This window comes from Salvelinus fontinalis, chromosome 13 (genome assembly GCF_029448725.1).
Source record: "Salvelinus fontinalis isolate EN_2023a chromosome 13, ASM2944872v1, whole genome shotgun sequence".
Taxonomy (NCBI): Eukaryota; Metazoa; Chordata; class Actinopteri; order Salmoniformes; family Salmonidae; genus Salvelinus; species Salvelinus fontinalis.
In genome coordinates this window covers 15503916-15516091 of record NC_074677.1, presented here as the reverse complement: position 1 = coordinate 15516091, position 12176 = coordinate 15503916, and positions in this window count along the sequence as shown.

Genomic DNA, 12176 nt, shown 5'->3' with positions numbered 1-12176 from the left:
ACTGCTCAAAAAAATAAAGGGAACACTTAAACAACACAATGTAACTCCAAGTCAATCACACTTCTGTGAAATCAAACTGTCCACTTGGGAAGCAACACTGATTGACAATGCGGTCGCATTTGCATTCGCTCCGCAGGTAGTATAACTTTTCATTACATTTCATTACATTTCATTATAGTACAACGGTTTGATTTGTCTAACCTTAGCAATTTCTTCTTAGCTAGCTACATAGCCGTCTGTGTATCAAAGATAATTGCGTAATTATCGTATTTCGTCGTCTATCGTAGTCCACACTGCTATCTGCCCAGCAGCTAGCCAGCTAGCAAACGTCCACCGTCTACTGAATAGTAGTATAACTTTTCATTACATTTCATTATAGTACAACGGTTTGATTTTCATTTTCATTACAGTACAACGGTTTGATTTGTTTGATCTTAGCTAGCTACATAGCCGTCTTTGTATCAAACATAATTGTGTAGTTATTGAGGTTCGCTAGCCAGCTATTTTCGTCCTAACGTAACGCAACGTAGCCAACACTGCTAGCTAGCCAGCTAGCCACCGAATAGCAGCATTGTAGAAACGAGTGCATTACAACGGAACGACTTGATTAGTGTAGTGTTAGCTGGCTAGTTGTCTTTGCTATCTTTGATTTGTTTGATCTTAGCTAGCTACTTAGCTGGCTACATAGCCGTCTTTGTATCAAAGATAATTGTGTAGTTATCAAGGTTCGCTGAGGTTCGCTAGCCAGGTATTCTCGTCCTAACGTAACGTAACGTAGTCAACCCTGCTAGCTAGCCAGCTAGCCACCGATTAGCAGCACTGTAGAAACGATTACATTACAACGGAACGACTTGATTTGTGTAGTGTTAGGTAGCTACATAGTTTTCTTTGCTATCTTTGTATCTAAGATAATTGTGTAGCTTTGAGTAATTATCGGTTAGCTAGCCAGCTATTTTCGCCTGCCGCGCTGCCGTCCTCCTACCTAGCCAACACTGCTAGCTAACACTGCTAGCTAGCCAACTTCTACCGAATAGCAGCACTGTAGAAACTTACATTACAACGGAACGACTTGATTAGCGTAGTGTTAGCTAGTTGTCTTTGCTGTCCTTGTATCCATGATAATTGTGTAGTTTAGAGAAATTTAGAGAAATTGTCGAGGTTACCTAGCCAGCTTCACTTTCAACAACGCAGCCACTGCTAGCCAGGCTACTTCACCAGCCAGCAGTACTATATCATTTTAGTCAATAAGATCTTTTATTTTATTTTTTTTGCAACGTAAGCTTAACTTTCTGAACATTCGAGACGTGTAGTCCACTTGTCATTCTAATCTCCTTTGCATTAGCGTAGCCTCTTCTGTAGCCTGTCAACTATGTGTCTGTCTATCCCTGTACTCTCCTCTCTGCACAGACCATACAAACGCTTCACACCGCGTGGCCGCGCCCACCCTAACCTGGTGGTCCCAGCCCGCACGACCCACGTGGAGTTCCAGGTCTCCGGTAGCCTCTGGAACTGCCGATCTGCGGCCAACAAGGCAGAGCTCATCTCAGCCTATGCGTCCCTCCAGTCCCTCGACTTCTTGGCACTGACGGAAACATGGCTCACCACAGATAACACTGCTACTCCTACTGCTCTCTCTTCGTCTGCCCACGTGTTCTCGCACACCCCGAGAGCTTCTGGTCAGCGGGGTGGTGGCACCGGGATCCTCATCTCTCCCAAGTGGTCATTCTCTCTTTCTCCCCTTACCCATCTGTCTATCGCCTCCTTTGAATTCCATGCTGTCACAGTTACCAGCCCTTTCAAGCTTAACATCCTTATCATTTATCGCCCTCCAGGTTCCCTTGGAGAGTTCATCAATGAGCTTGATGCCTTGATAAGCTCCTTTCCTGAGGACGGCTCACCTCTCACAGTTCTGGGTGACTTTAACCTCCCCATGTCTACCTTTGACTCATTCCTCTCTGCCTCCTTCTTTCCACTCCTCTCCTCTTTTGACCTCACCCTCTCACCTTCCCCCCCTACTCACAAGGCAGGCAATACGCTTGACCTCATCTTTACTAGATGCTGTTCTTCCACTAACCTAATTGCAACTCCCCTCCAAGTCTCCGACCACTACCTTGTATCCTTTTCCCTCTCGCTCTCATCCAACACTTCCCACACTGCCCCTACTCGGATGGTATCGCGCCGTCCCAACCTTCGCTCTCTCTCCCCCGCATACTCTCTCCTCTTCCATCCTATCATCTCTTCCCTCTGCCCAAACCTTTTCCAACCTATCTCCTGATTCTGCCTCCTCAACCCTCCTCTCCTCCCTTTCTGCATCCTTTGACTCTCTATGTCCCCTATCCTCCAGGCCGGCTCGGTCCTCCCCTCCCGCTCCGTGGCTCGACGACTCATTGCGAGCTTACAGAACAGGGCTCCGGGCAGCCGAGCGGAAATGGAGGAAAACTCGCCTCCCTGCGGACCTGGCATCCTTTCACTCCCTCCTCTCTACATTTTCCTCTTCTGTCTCTGCTGCTAAAGCCACTTTCTACCACTCTAAATTCCAAGCATCTGCCTCTAACCCTAGGAAGCTCTTTGCCACCTTCTCCTCCCTCCTGAATCCTCCTCCCCCCTCCCCCCCCCTCCTCCCTCTCTGCAGACGACTTCGTCAACCATTTCGAAAAGAAGGTCGACGACATCCGATCCTCGTTTGCTAAGTCAAACGACACCGCTGGTTCTGCTCACACTGCCCTACCCTGTGCTCTGACCTCTTTCTCCCCTCTCTCTCCAGATGAAATCTCGCGTCTTGTGACGGCCGGCCGCCCAACAACCTGCCCGCTTGACCCTATCCCCTCCTCTCTTCTCCAGACCATTTCCGGAGACCTTCTCCCTTACCTCACCTCGCTCATCAACTCATCCTTGACCGCTGGCTACGTCCCTTCCGTCTTCAAGAGAGCGAGAGTTGCACCCCTTCTGAAAAAACCTACACTCGATCCCTCCGATGTCAACAACTACAGACCAGTATCCCTTCTTTCTTTTCTCTCCAAAACTCTTGAACGTGCCGTCCTTGGCCAGCTCTCCTGCTATCTCTCTCAGAATGACCTTCTTGATCCAAATCAGTCAGGTTTCAAGACTAGTCACTCAACTGAGACTGCTCTTCTCTGTATCACGGAGGCGCTCCGCACTGCTAAAGCTAACACTCTCTCCTCTGCTCTCATCCTTCTAGACCTATCGGCTGCCTTCGATACTGTGAACCATCAGATCCTCCTCTCCACCCTCTCCGAGTTGGGCATCTCCGGCGCGGCCCACGCTTGGATTGCATCCTACCTGACAGGTCGCTCCTACCAGGTGGCGTGGCGAGAATCTGTCTCCTCACCACGCGCTCTCACCCCTGGTGTCCCCCAGGGCTCTGTTCTAGGCCCTCTCCTATTCTCGCTATACACCAAGTCACTTGGCTCTGTCATAACCTCACATGGTCTCTCCTATCATTGCTATGCAGACGACACACAATTAATCTTCTCCTTTCCCCCTTCTGATGACCAGGTGGCGAATCGCATCTCTGCATGTCTGGCAGACATATCAGTGTGGATGACGGATCACCACCTCAAGCTGAACCTCGGCAAGACGGAGCTGCTCTTCCTCCCGGGGAAGGACTGCCCGTTCCATGATCTCGCCATCACGGTTGACAACTCCATTGTGTCCTCCTCCCAGAGCGCTAAGAACCTTGGCGTGATCCTGGACAACACCCTGTCGTTCTCAACTAACATCAAGGCGGTGGCCCGTTCCTGTAGGTTCATGCTCTACAACATCCGCAGAGTACGACCCTGCCTCACACAGGAAGCGGCGCAGGTCCTAATCCAGGCACTTGTCATCTCCCGTCTGGATTACTGCAACTCGCTGTTGGCTGGGCTCCCTGCCTGTGCCATTAAACCCCTACAACTCATCCAGAACGCCGCAGCCCGTCTGGTGTTCAACCTTCCCAAGTTCTCTCACGTCACCCCGCTCCTCCGCTCTCTCCACTGGCTTCCAGTTGAAGCTCGCATCCGCTACAAGACCATGGTGCTTGCCTACGGAGCTGTGAGGGGAACGGCACCTCAGTACCTTCAGGCTCTGATCAGGCCCTACACCCAAACAAGGGCACTGCGTTCATCCACCTCTGGCCTGCTCGCCTCCCTACCACTGAGGAAGTACAGTTCCCGCTCAGCCCAGTCAAAACTGTTCGCTGCTCTGGCACCCCAATGGTGGAACAAACTCCCTCACGACGCCAGGACAGCGGAGTCAATCACCACCTTCCGGAGACACCTGAAACCCCACCTCTTCAAGGAATACCTAGGATAGGATAAAGCAATCCTTCTGCCCCCCCCCCCCCTTAAAAGATTTAGATGCACTATTGTAAAGTGGCTGTTCCACTGGATGTCATAAGGTGAATGCACCAATTTGTAAGTCGCTCTGGATAAGAGCGTCTGCTAAATGACTTAAATGTAAATGTAATAAATTTCACATGCTGTTGTGCAAATGGAATAGACAAAAGGTGGAAATTATAGGCAATTAGCCAGACACCCCCAATAAAGGAGTGATTCTGCAGGTGGTGACCACAGACCACTTCTCAGTTCCTATGCTTCCTGGTTGATGTTTTGGTCACTTTTGAATGCTGGCGGTGCTCTCACTCTAGTGGTAGCATGAGACGGAGTCTACAACCCACACAAGTGGCTCAGGTAGTGCAGTTCATCCAGGATGGCACATCAATGCGAGCTGTGGCAAGAAGGTTTGCTACCAGGAGACAGGCCAGTACATCAGGAGACGTGGAGGAGGCCGTTTAAAGTGACTAGTGATACATACATTTATTACATACATTTTTCCATTATTAAAGTGGCTGGAGTTGAGTTAGTATGTTGGCAGCAACAACTCAATATTAGTAATGGCTGTTTAACAGTCTGATGGCCTTGAGATAGAATGAGGAGATAGCTGTTAGAAGAGATAGCTGTTTTTCAGTCTCTCGGGTCCCGCTTTGATGCACCTGTACTGACCTCGCCTTCTGGATGATAGCGGGGTGAACAGGCAGTGGCTCGGGTGGTTGTTGTCCTTGATGATCATTTTGGCCTTCCTGTGTTATCGGGTGGTGTTGGTGTCCTGGAGGGCAGGTAGTTTGCCCCCGGTGATGCGTTGTGCAGACCGCACTACCCTCTGGAGAGCCTTACGGTTATGGGCGGAGCAGCAGCCGTACCAGGCGGTGATACAGCCGGACAGGATGCTCTCGATGTGGATCTGTAAAAGTTTGTGAGTGTTTTTGGTGACAACCCGAATTTCTTCAGCCTACTGCGCCTTCTTCACCACGCTGCTTGTGTGGGTGGATCATTTCAGTTTGTCCGTTATGTGTACGTCGAGGAACTTTAAACTCTCCATCCTATCCACTCCTATCCAGTCAGTGTAGATAAGGGGCTGCTCCCTCTGCTGTTTCCTGAAGTCCACGATCATCTCTTTTGTTTTGTTGACATTGTGTGTGAGGTTATTTTCCTGACACCACACTCCGAGGGCCCTCACCTCCTCCCTGTAGACCGTCTCGTCGTTGTTGGTAATCAAGCCTACCACTGTAGTGTCGTCTGCAAACTTGATGATTGAGTTGGAGGCATGCATGGCCACGCAGTTGTGGGTGAACAGGGAGTACAGGAGAGGGCTGAGAACGCACCCTTGTGGGGACCCAGTGTTGAGGATCAGCGGGGTGGAGATGTTATTACCTACCCTCACCACCTGGGGGCGGCCCGTCAGGAAGTCCAGGACCCAGTTGCACAGGGCGGGGTCGAGACCCAGGGTAATGACGAGTTTGGAGTGTACTATGTTGTTAAATGCTGAGCTGTAATCGATGAACAGCATTCTTACATAGGTATTCCTCTTGTCCAGATGGGTTAGGGCAGTGTGCAGTGTGATGGTGATTGCGTCGTCTGTGGACCTATTGGGGCGGTAAGAAAATTGGAGTTGGTCTAGGGTGTCAGGTAGGCTGGAGGTGATATGGTCCTTGACTAGTCTCTCAAAGCACTTCATGATGACGGAAGTGAGTGCTACAGGGTGGTAGTCATTTAGCGAAGTTACCTTAGCTTTCTTGGGAACAGGAACAACGGTGGCCCTCTTGAAGCATGTGGGAACAGCAGACTGTGGTATGGATTGATTGAATATGTCCGTAAACACACCAGCCAGCTGGTCTGCACATGCTCTGAGGACGCGGCCGGGGATGCCGTCTGGGCCTGCAGCCTTGCGAGGGTTAACACGTTTAAATGTTTTACTCACGTTGGCTGCAGTGAAGGAGAGCCCGCAGGTTTTGGTAGCGTGCCGCGTCAGTGGCACTGTATTGTCCTCAAAGCGAGCAAAGAAGTTGTTTAGTTTGTCTGGGAGCAAGACATCGTGGTCTGCGTCGGGGCTGGTTTTTCTTTTGTAGTCCGTGATTGACTGTAGACCCTGCCACATACCTCTCGAGTCTGAGCCGTTGAATTGCGACTCCACTTTGTCTCTATACTGATGCTCATTATTTTTGTCTTTTATTGCATTTTCTGCTGAAATTCTCATTACCGCAACGTGGCCAGCTCTGTCTGAATGTATGTTATGTTGTAATTTAAACAGAGTAAAATGAAAATATTGTGAAAAAAATATATGGATGTTTTACTAGATGTTTTCAAATGAAAGAAAAATTCATAACTGAATATTACGTGAATATTAATAATGAAAATATAGTGGAAAAATGTGTCCATGACTGATATTCTCATCCTCTGCAACATTTTTGAAGGACTGTTTACACACACAGAATTTTAAATAAAGTTTGATTTTGAATGAAGCAACACATTTTTTTATTTCACCTTTATTTAACCAGGTAGGCCAGTTGAGAACAAGTTCTCATTTACAACTGCGAACTGGCCAAGATAAAGCAAAGCAGGGCGACACAAAAACAACACAGAGTTACACATGGAATAAACAAACATACAGTCAATAACACAATAGAAAGTCTATATACAGTGTGTGCAAATGAGGTAAGATTAGGTAAGGTAATGAGGTAAGGTAATAAATAGGCCGTAGTGTCGAAGTAATTACAATTTAGCAATTAAACACTGGAGTGATAGATGTGCAGAAGATGAATGTGCAAGTAGAGATACTGGGATGCAAAGGAGAAAGAAAAAAAATAACAATATGGGGATGAGGTAGATTGGATGGGCTTTCTACAGGTGGGCTATGTACAGGTGCAATGATCTGTGAGCTGCTCTGACAGCTGATGCTTAAAGTTAGTGAGGGAGATATGAGTCTCCAGCTTCAGTGATTTTCCTGATTTTCCGTTCCAGTCATTGGCAGCAGAGAACTGGAAGGAAAGGCGGCCAAACGAGGAATTGGCTTTGGGGGTGACGAGTGAATTATACCTGCTGGAGCGCGTGCTACGGGTGAGTGCTGCTATGGTGACCAGTGAGCTGAGATAAGGCGGGGCTTTACCTAGCAAAGACTTATAGATGACCTGGAGCCAGTGGGTTTGGCGACGAATATAAAGCGAGGGCCAGCCGACGAGAGCATACAGGTCGCAGTGGTAGGTAGTATATGGGGCTTTGGTGACAAAACGGATGGCACTGTGATAGACTGCATCCAATTTGCTGAGTAGAGTGTTGGAGGCTATTTTGTAAATGACATCGCCGAAGTCAAGGATCGGTAGGATAGTCTGTTTTACGAAGGTATGTTTGGCAGGATGAGTGAAGGATGCTTTGTTGCGAAATAGGAAGCCGATCCTAGATTTAATTGTGGATTGGAGATGCTTAATGTGAGTCTGGAAGGAGAGTTTACAGTCTAACCAGACACCGAGGTATTTGTAGTTGTCCACATATTCTAAGTCAGAACCGTCCAGAGTAGTGATGCTAGTCGGGCGGGAGGGTGCGGGCAGCGATCGGCTGAAGAGAAAACATTGAGTTTTACTTGCATTTAAGATCAGTTGGAGGCCACGGAAGGAGAGTTGTTTGGCACTGAAGCTCGTCTGGAGGTTAGTTAATACAGTGTCCAAAGAAGGGCCAGAAGTATACAGAATGGTGTCCTCTGCATCGAGGTGGATCAGAGAATCAACAGCAGCAAGAGCATCATCATGATGTATACAGAGAAAAGAATCGGCCCGAGAATTGAACCCTGTGGCACCCCCATAGAGACTGCCAGAGGTCCGGACAACAGGCCCTCTGATTTGACACACTGAACTCTGTCTGAGAAGTAGTTGGTGAACCAGGTGAGGCAGTCATTTGAGAAACCAAGGCTGTTGAGTCTGCCGATAAGAATGTGGTGATTGACAGAGTCGAAGGCCTTGGCACAGTATTGTCTTTTATCGATAGCGGTTATATACATCTGCTAGTACCTTCAAGATGGCTACCAGGTAAGCAGATCTCTTTATATTTCTCCAGTTAAAAGTTAAACATTCTCTTGTCAGACTGCATACATGACGTTATTGATTATCATTACCGATACAGGTACTTTTTTAAATTTAGAAAACCGATAGATTTAAAATGTTCTATTAAAATATACTTCATTAATGTCTAATTATGTACATTGAGTAAAAATGTGCTTAGTCATCATGGCTTCTCTATTGTTAGGAAAACATGCTAAGGTTCCTTATCCTCCACAACACCATTCTCACTTACTGCTGCAATTTAAGGCCAGTTGCGGTAGAAAGAACGTATGTTTCGGTAATGAGAATTTAATCATAAAGACTATATTTTTTAAAATATATTATTAACTATTAATATAAATATAATTTACTAACTGTTGATATTTTGCTTTATGTCCTGTTTAATTGCAGACAGTCAGCAAGTGGCAAAAAGAAAGCTTCAGCGAAGGCTGCCAAAATTCTGAGAAAAAGTTTACACCAACCCAGAACTGCTCGAAGAGTACAGAAGGAAGGAGAGAGAGACGTTAGGGGTTGGAGAGGTTACAGCAATAGTAATTAGCATATATATAGTCTATAGGAAGCCTATGCCCTCATACAGTGTCTTTAGGAAGTCAATACCCAACAGTGTTAGGAAGTCTACACATGCGCGCTCACACGTCCACCACACGCGCTCACACACACACACACACAGTCTGTAAGCCATTCAGTCTCTACTATAGGATGACATGTCCATAACAGTAAGATTTTTCCCATGTTTTCAGACATGCTCATTTCATGTCATGCTTCCTTTCCATTTCCAGATATCAAAAACGAAAGCAAAATTGTAAACTTATAGTTTTTAACAATCACTTTGGCACTAATTTCAGAACCTTGTGGTCATTTTTCAAAACTCTAGACACAAAACTCAAAACGGTCATCACTTGTAACACAGGCTGTCCAATGTTCAAAACATTGCATTGTGCATTCATATCGTTAAAGAAACCATGCACTTGCAGAATCATTGGTTCAAATAACTAATTTATCATGAAATACCATAAGACCATTCATTTAAATCACCCACACACAAGATACCGATAGTTTCACTGTGTAGTTGTTCGTACAATCATTAAATATTGTAGTACAAAATATGTGATACATGTTTCATTATGCTACTTGTCACGCCCTGGCCTTAGTATTCTTTGTTTTCTTAATTATTTTAGTTAGGTCAGGGTGTGACATGGGGAATGTATGTGTTTTTGTAGTGTCTAGGGTGGTTGTAAGGTTTAGGGGGTTTATTAGAGTAGTTGGGTTTATGTTTAGTATAGAAGTCTAGCTGTGTCTATGGTTGAGTGTAGGTATCTAGGAAAGTCTATGGTTGCCTGAATTGGGTCTCAATTAGAGACTGCTGGTTATTGTTGTCTCTGATTGGAGCCATATTTAAGGCAACCATAGGCTTTAGCTGTTGGTGGGGAATTGTCTATGTCGAAGTGTTTTGTGTCAGCACTTATGTTTGTATAGCTTCACGGTCGTTTGTTGTTTTGTTTTTTTCCTTCTTTAAAATAAAAGAAGATGTACTTTCCACGCCCTGCGCCTTGGTCCTCTCTCTCTCCCTTTGACAATCGTGACAGAATTCCCCACCAACATCGGACCAAGCAGCGTAAATCAAGGCAGAGTGGCTGGAAGCCCGAGAGGCTCCCCCAAAAATTTCTTGGGGGAGGGCACACGGGGAGTGTGGCTGGGTCAAGTGGGAGAATTGAGCCAGTTCCCCGTGCTTACCATCAGGAGCAGTTGGCTAAACTAAGGTATGAGTCGGAGAATGTGGAGGAGTTATTGGACAGATTGGAGGAAAGTGAAAGGATGGGAGATTATGAGACATTTGAGGAGTTGTTGGTGTTATTGGAGGAGAGCGAAGAGGGAGAGATGTTGATATGGGGGAGCATACAACCAGGTAAAGTTGGGAAGCCTCCTGTGCGTCTCCTGAGCCCTGTACGCACTGTTCCTTCTCCCCACACTCTTCCTGAGGTGCGTGCCCTCAGCCCGGTACCACCAGTACCGGTACCATGCACCAGGCCTATAGTGCGCCTCGAGAGTCCAGTGTGCCCTGTTCCTCCTCCACGTACTAGCCCTATGGTGCGTGTCTCCAGTCCGGTACCACGCACCAAGCTTCCTGTGTGTCAACAGAGCCCTGTTCCTCCTCCACGCACTAACCCTGTGGTGTGTGTCTCCAGCCCATTACCACCAGTGCCTACACCACGCACCAAGCCTCCTGTGTGTCCCCAGAGTCCTGTGCGTCCTGTTGCTGCTCCCCACACTAGCCCTGAGATGCGTGTCCCCAGCCTGGTACCACCAGTTCCGGCACCACGCACTAGGCCTAATGTACGTCTCCAGGGTCCAGTATGCCCTGTTCCTTCTCCCCACACTAGCCTGAAGGTGCGTGTCCCCAGCCCGGTAACACCAGTTCCGGCACCACGCACAAGCCTACAGTGCGCCTCAGCCGGCAGGAGTCTGCCGTCTGCACAGCGGTGCCTGAACTGCCCGTCTGCCAAGCGCCATCTGAGCCATCAGTCTACCCAGCGCCATCTGAGCCATCAGTCTGCCCAGCGCTATCTGAGCAGCCAGATCCATCAGCCAGCCGTGAGCAGCCAGATCCGTCCGCCAGCCATGAGCAGCCAGATCCGTCAGCCAGCCATGAGCAGCCAGATCCGTCAGCCAGCCATGAGCAGCCAGATCCGTCAGCCAGCCATGAGCAGCCAGATCCGTCAGCCAGCCATGAGCAGCCAGATCCGTCAGCCAGCCATGAGCAGCCAGATCCGTCAGCCAGCCATGAGTCATCCAGCCAGGATCCGCCAGAGCCGTCATCCAGCCAGGATCCGCCAGAGCCGTCATCCAGCCAGGATCCGCCAGAGCCGTCATCCAGCCAGAATCCGCCAGAGCCAGCCATCCAGGATCCGCCAGCCAGCCAGGATCCGCCAGAGCCAGCCAGCCAGGATCCGCCATCCAGCCAGGATCCGTCCCTCAGTCCGGAGCTGCCGTCCCTCAGTCCGGAGCTGCCCCTTATCCTGGTGCTGCCCCTTATCCTGGTGCTTCCCCTTATCCTGGTGCTGCCCCTTATCCCGGTGCTGCCCCTTAGTCCGGTGCTGCCCCTTAGTCCGGTGCTGCCCCTTAGTCCGGTGCTGCCCCTTAGTCCGGTGCTGCCCCTTAGTCCGGTGCTGCCCCTTAGTCCGGTGCTGCCCCTTAGTCCAGTGGGGTTAATGTGGAGGGTGGCCATTTGGAGGAGGCTACGGAGGCGGGTAGTGACTGTGGTGGGGTGGGGACCACGACCAGTGCCGGATCCGCCGCCGTGGACGGACGCCCACCCAGACCCTCCCCTAGACTGTGTGCTGGTGCGCCCGGAGTTCGCACCTTAAGGGGGGGGGTTATGTCACGCCCTGGCCTTAGTATTCTTTGTTTTCTTAATTATTTTAGTTAGGTCAGGGTGTGACATGGGGAATGTATGTGTTTTTGTAGTGTCTAGGGTGGTTGTAAGGTTTAGGGGGTTTATTAGAGTAGTTGGGTTTATGTTTAGTATAGAAGTCTAGCTGCGTCTATGGTTGAGTGTAGGTATCTAGGAAAGTCTATGGTTGCCTGAATTGGGTCTCAATTAGAGACAGCTGGTTATTGTTGTCTCTGATTGGGAGCCATATTTAAGGCAACCATAGGCTTTAGCTGTTGGTGGGGAATTGTCTATGTCGAAGTGTTTTGTGTCAGCACCTATGTTTTTATAGCTTCACGGTCGTTTGTTGTTTTGTTTTTTTCCTTCTTTAAAATAAAAGAAGATGTACTTTCCACGCGC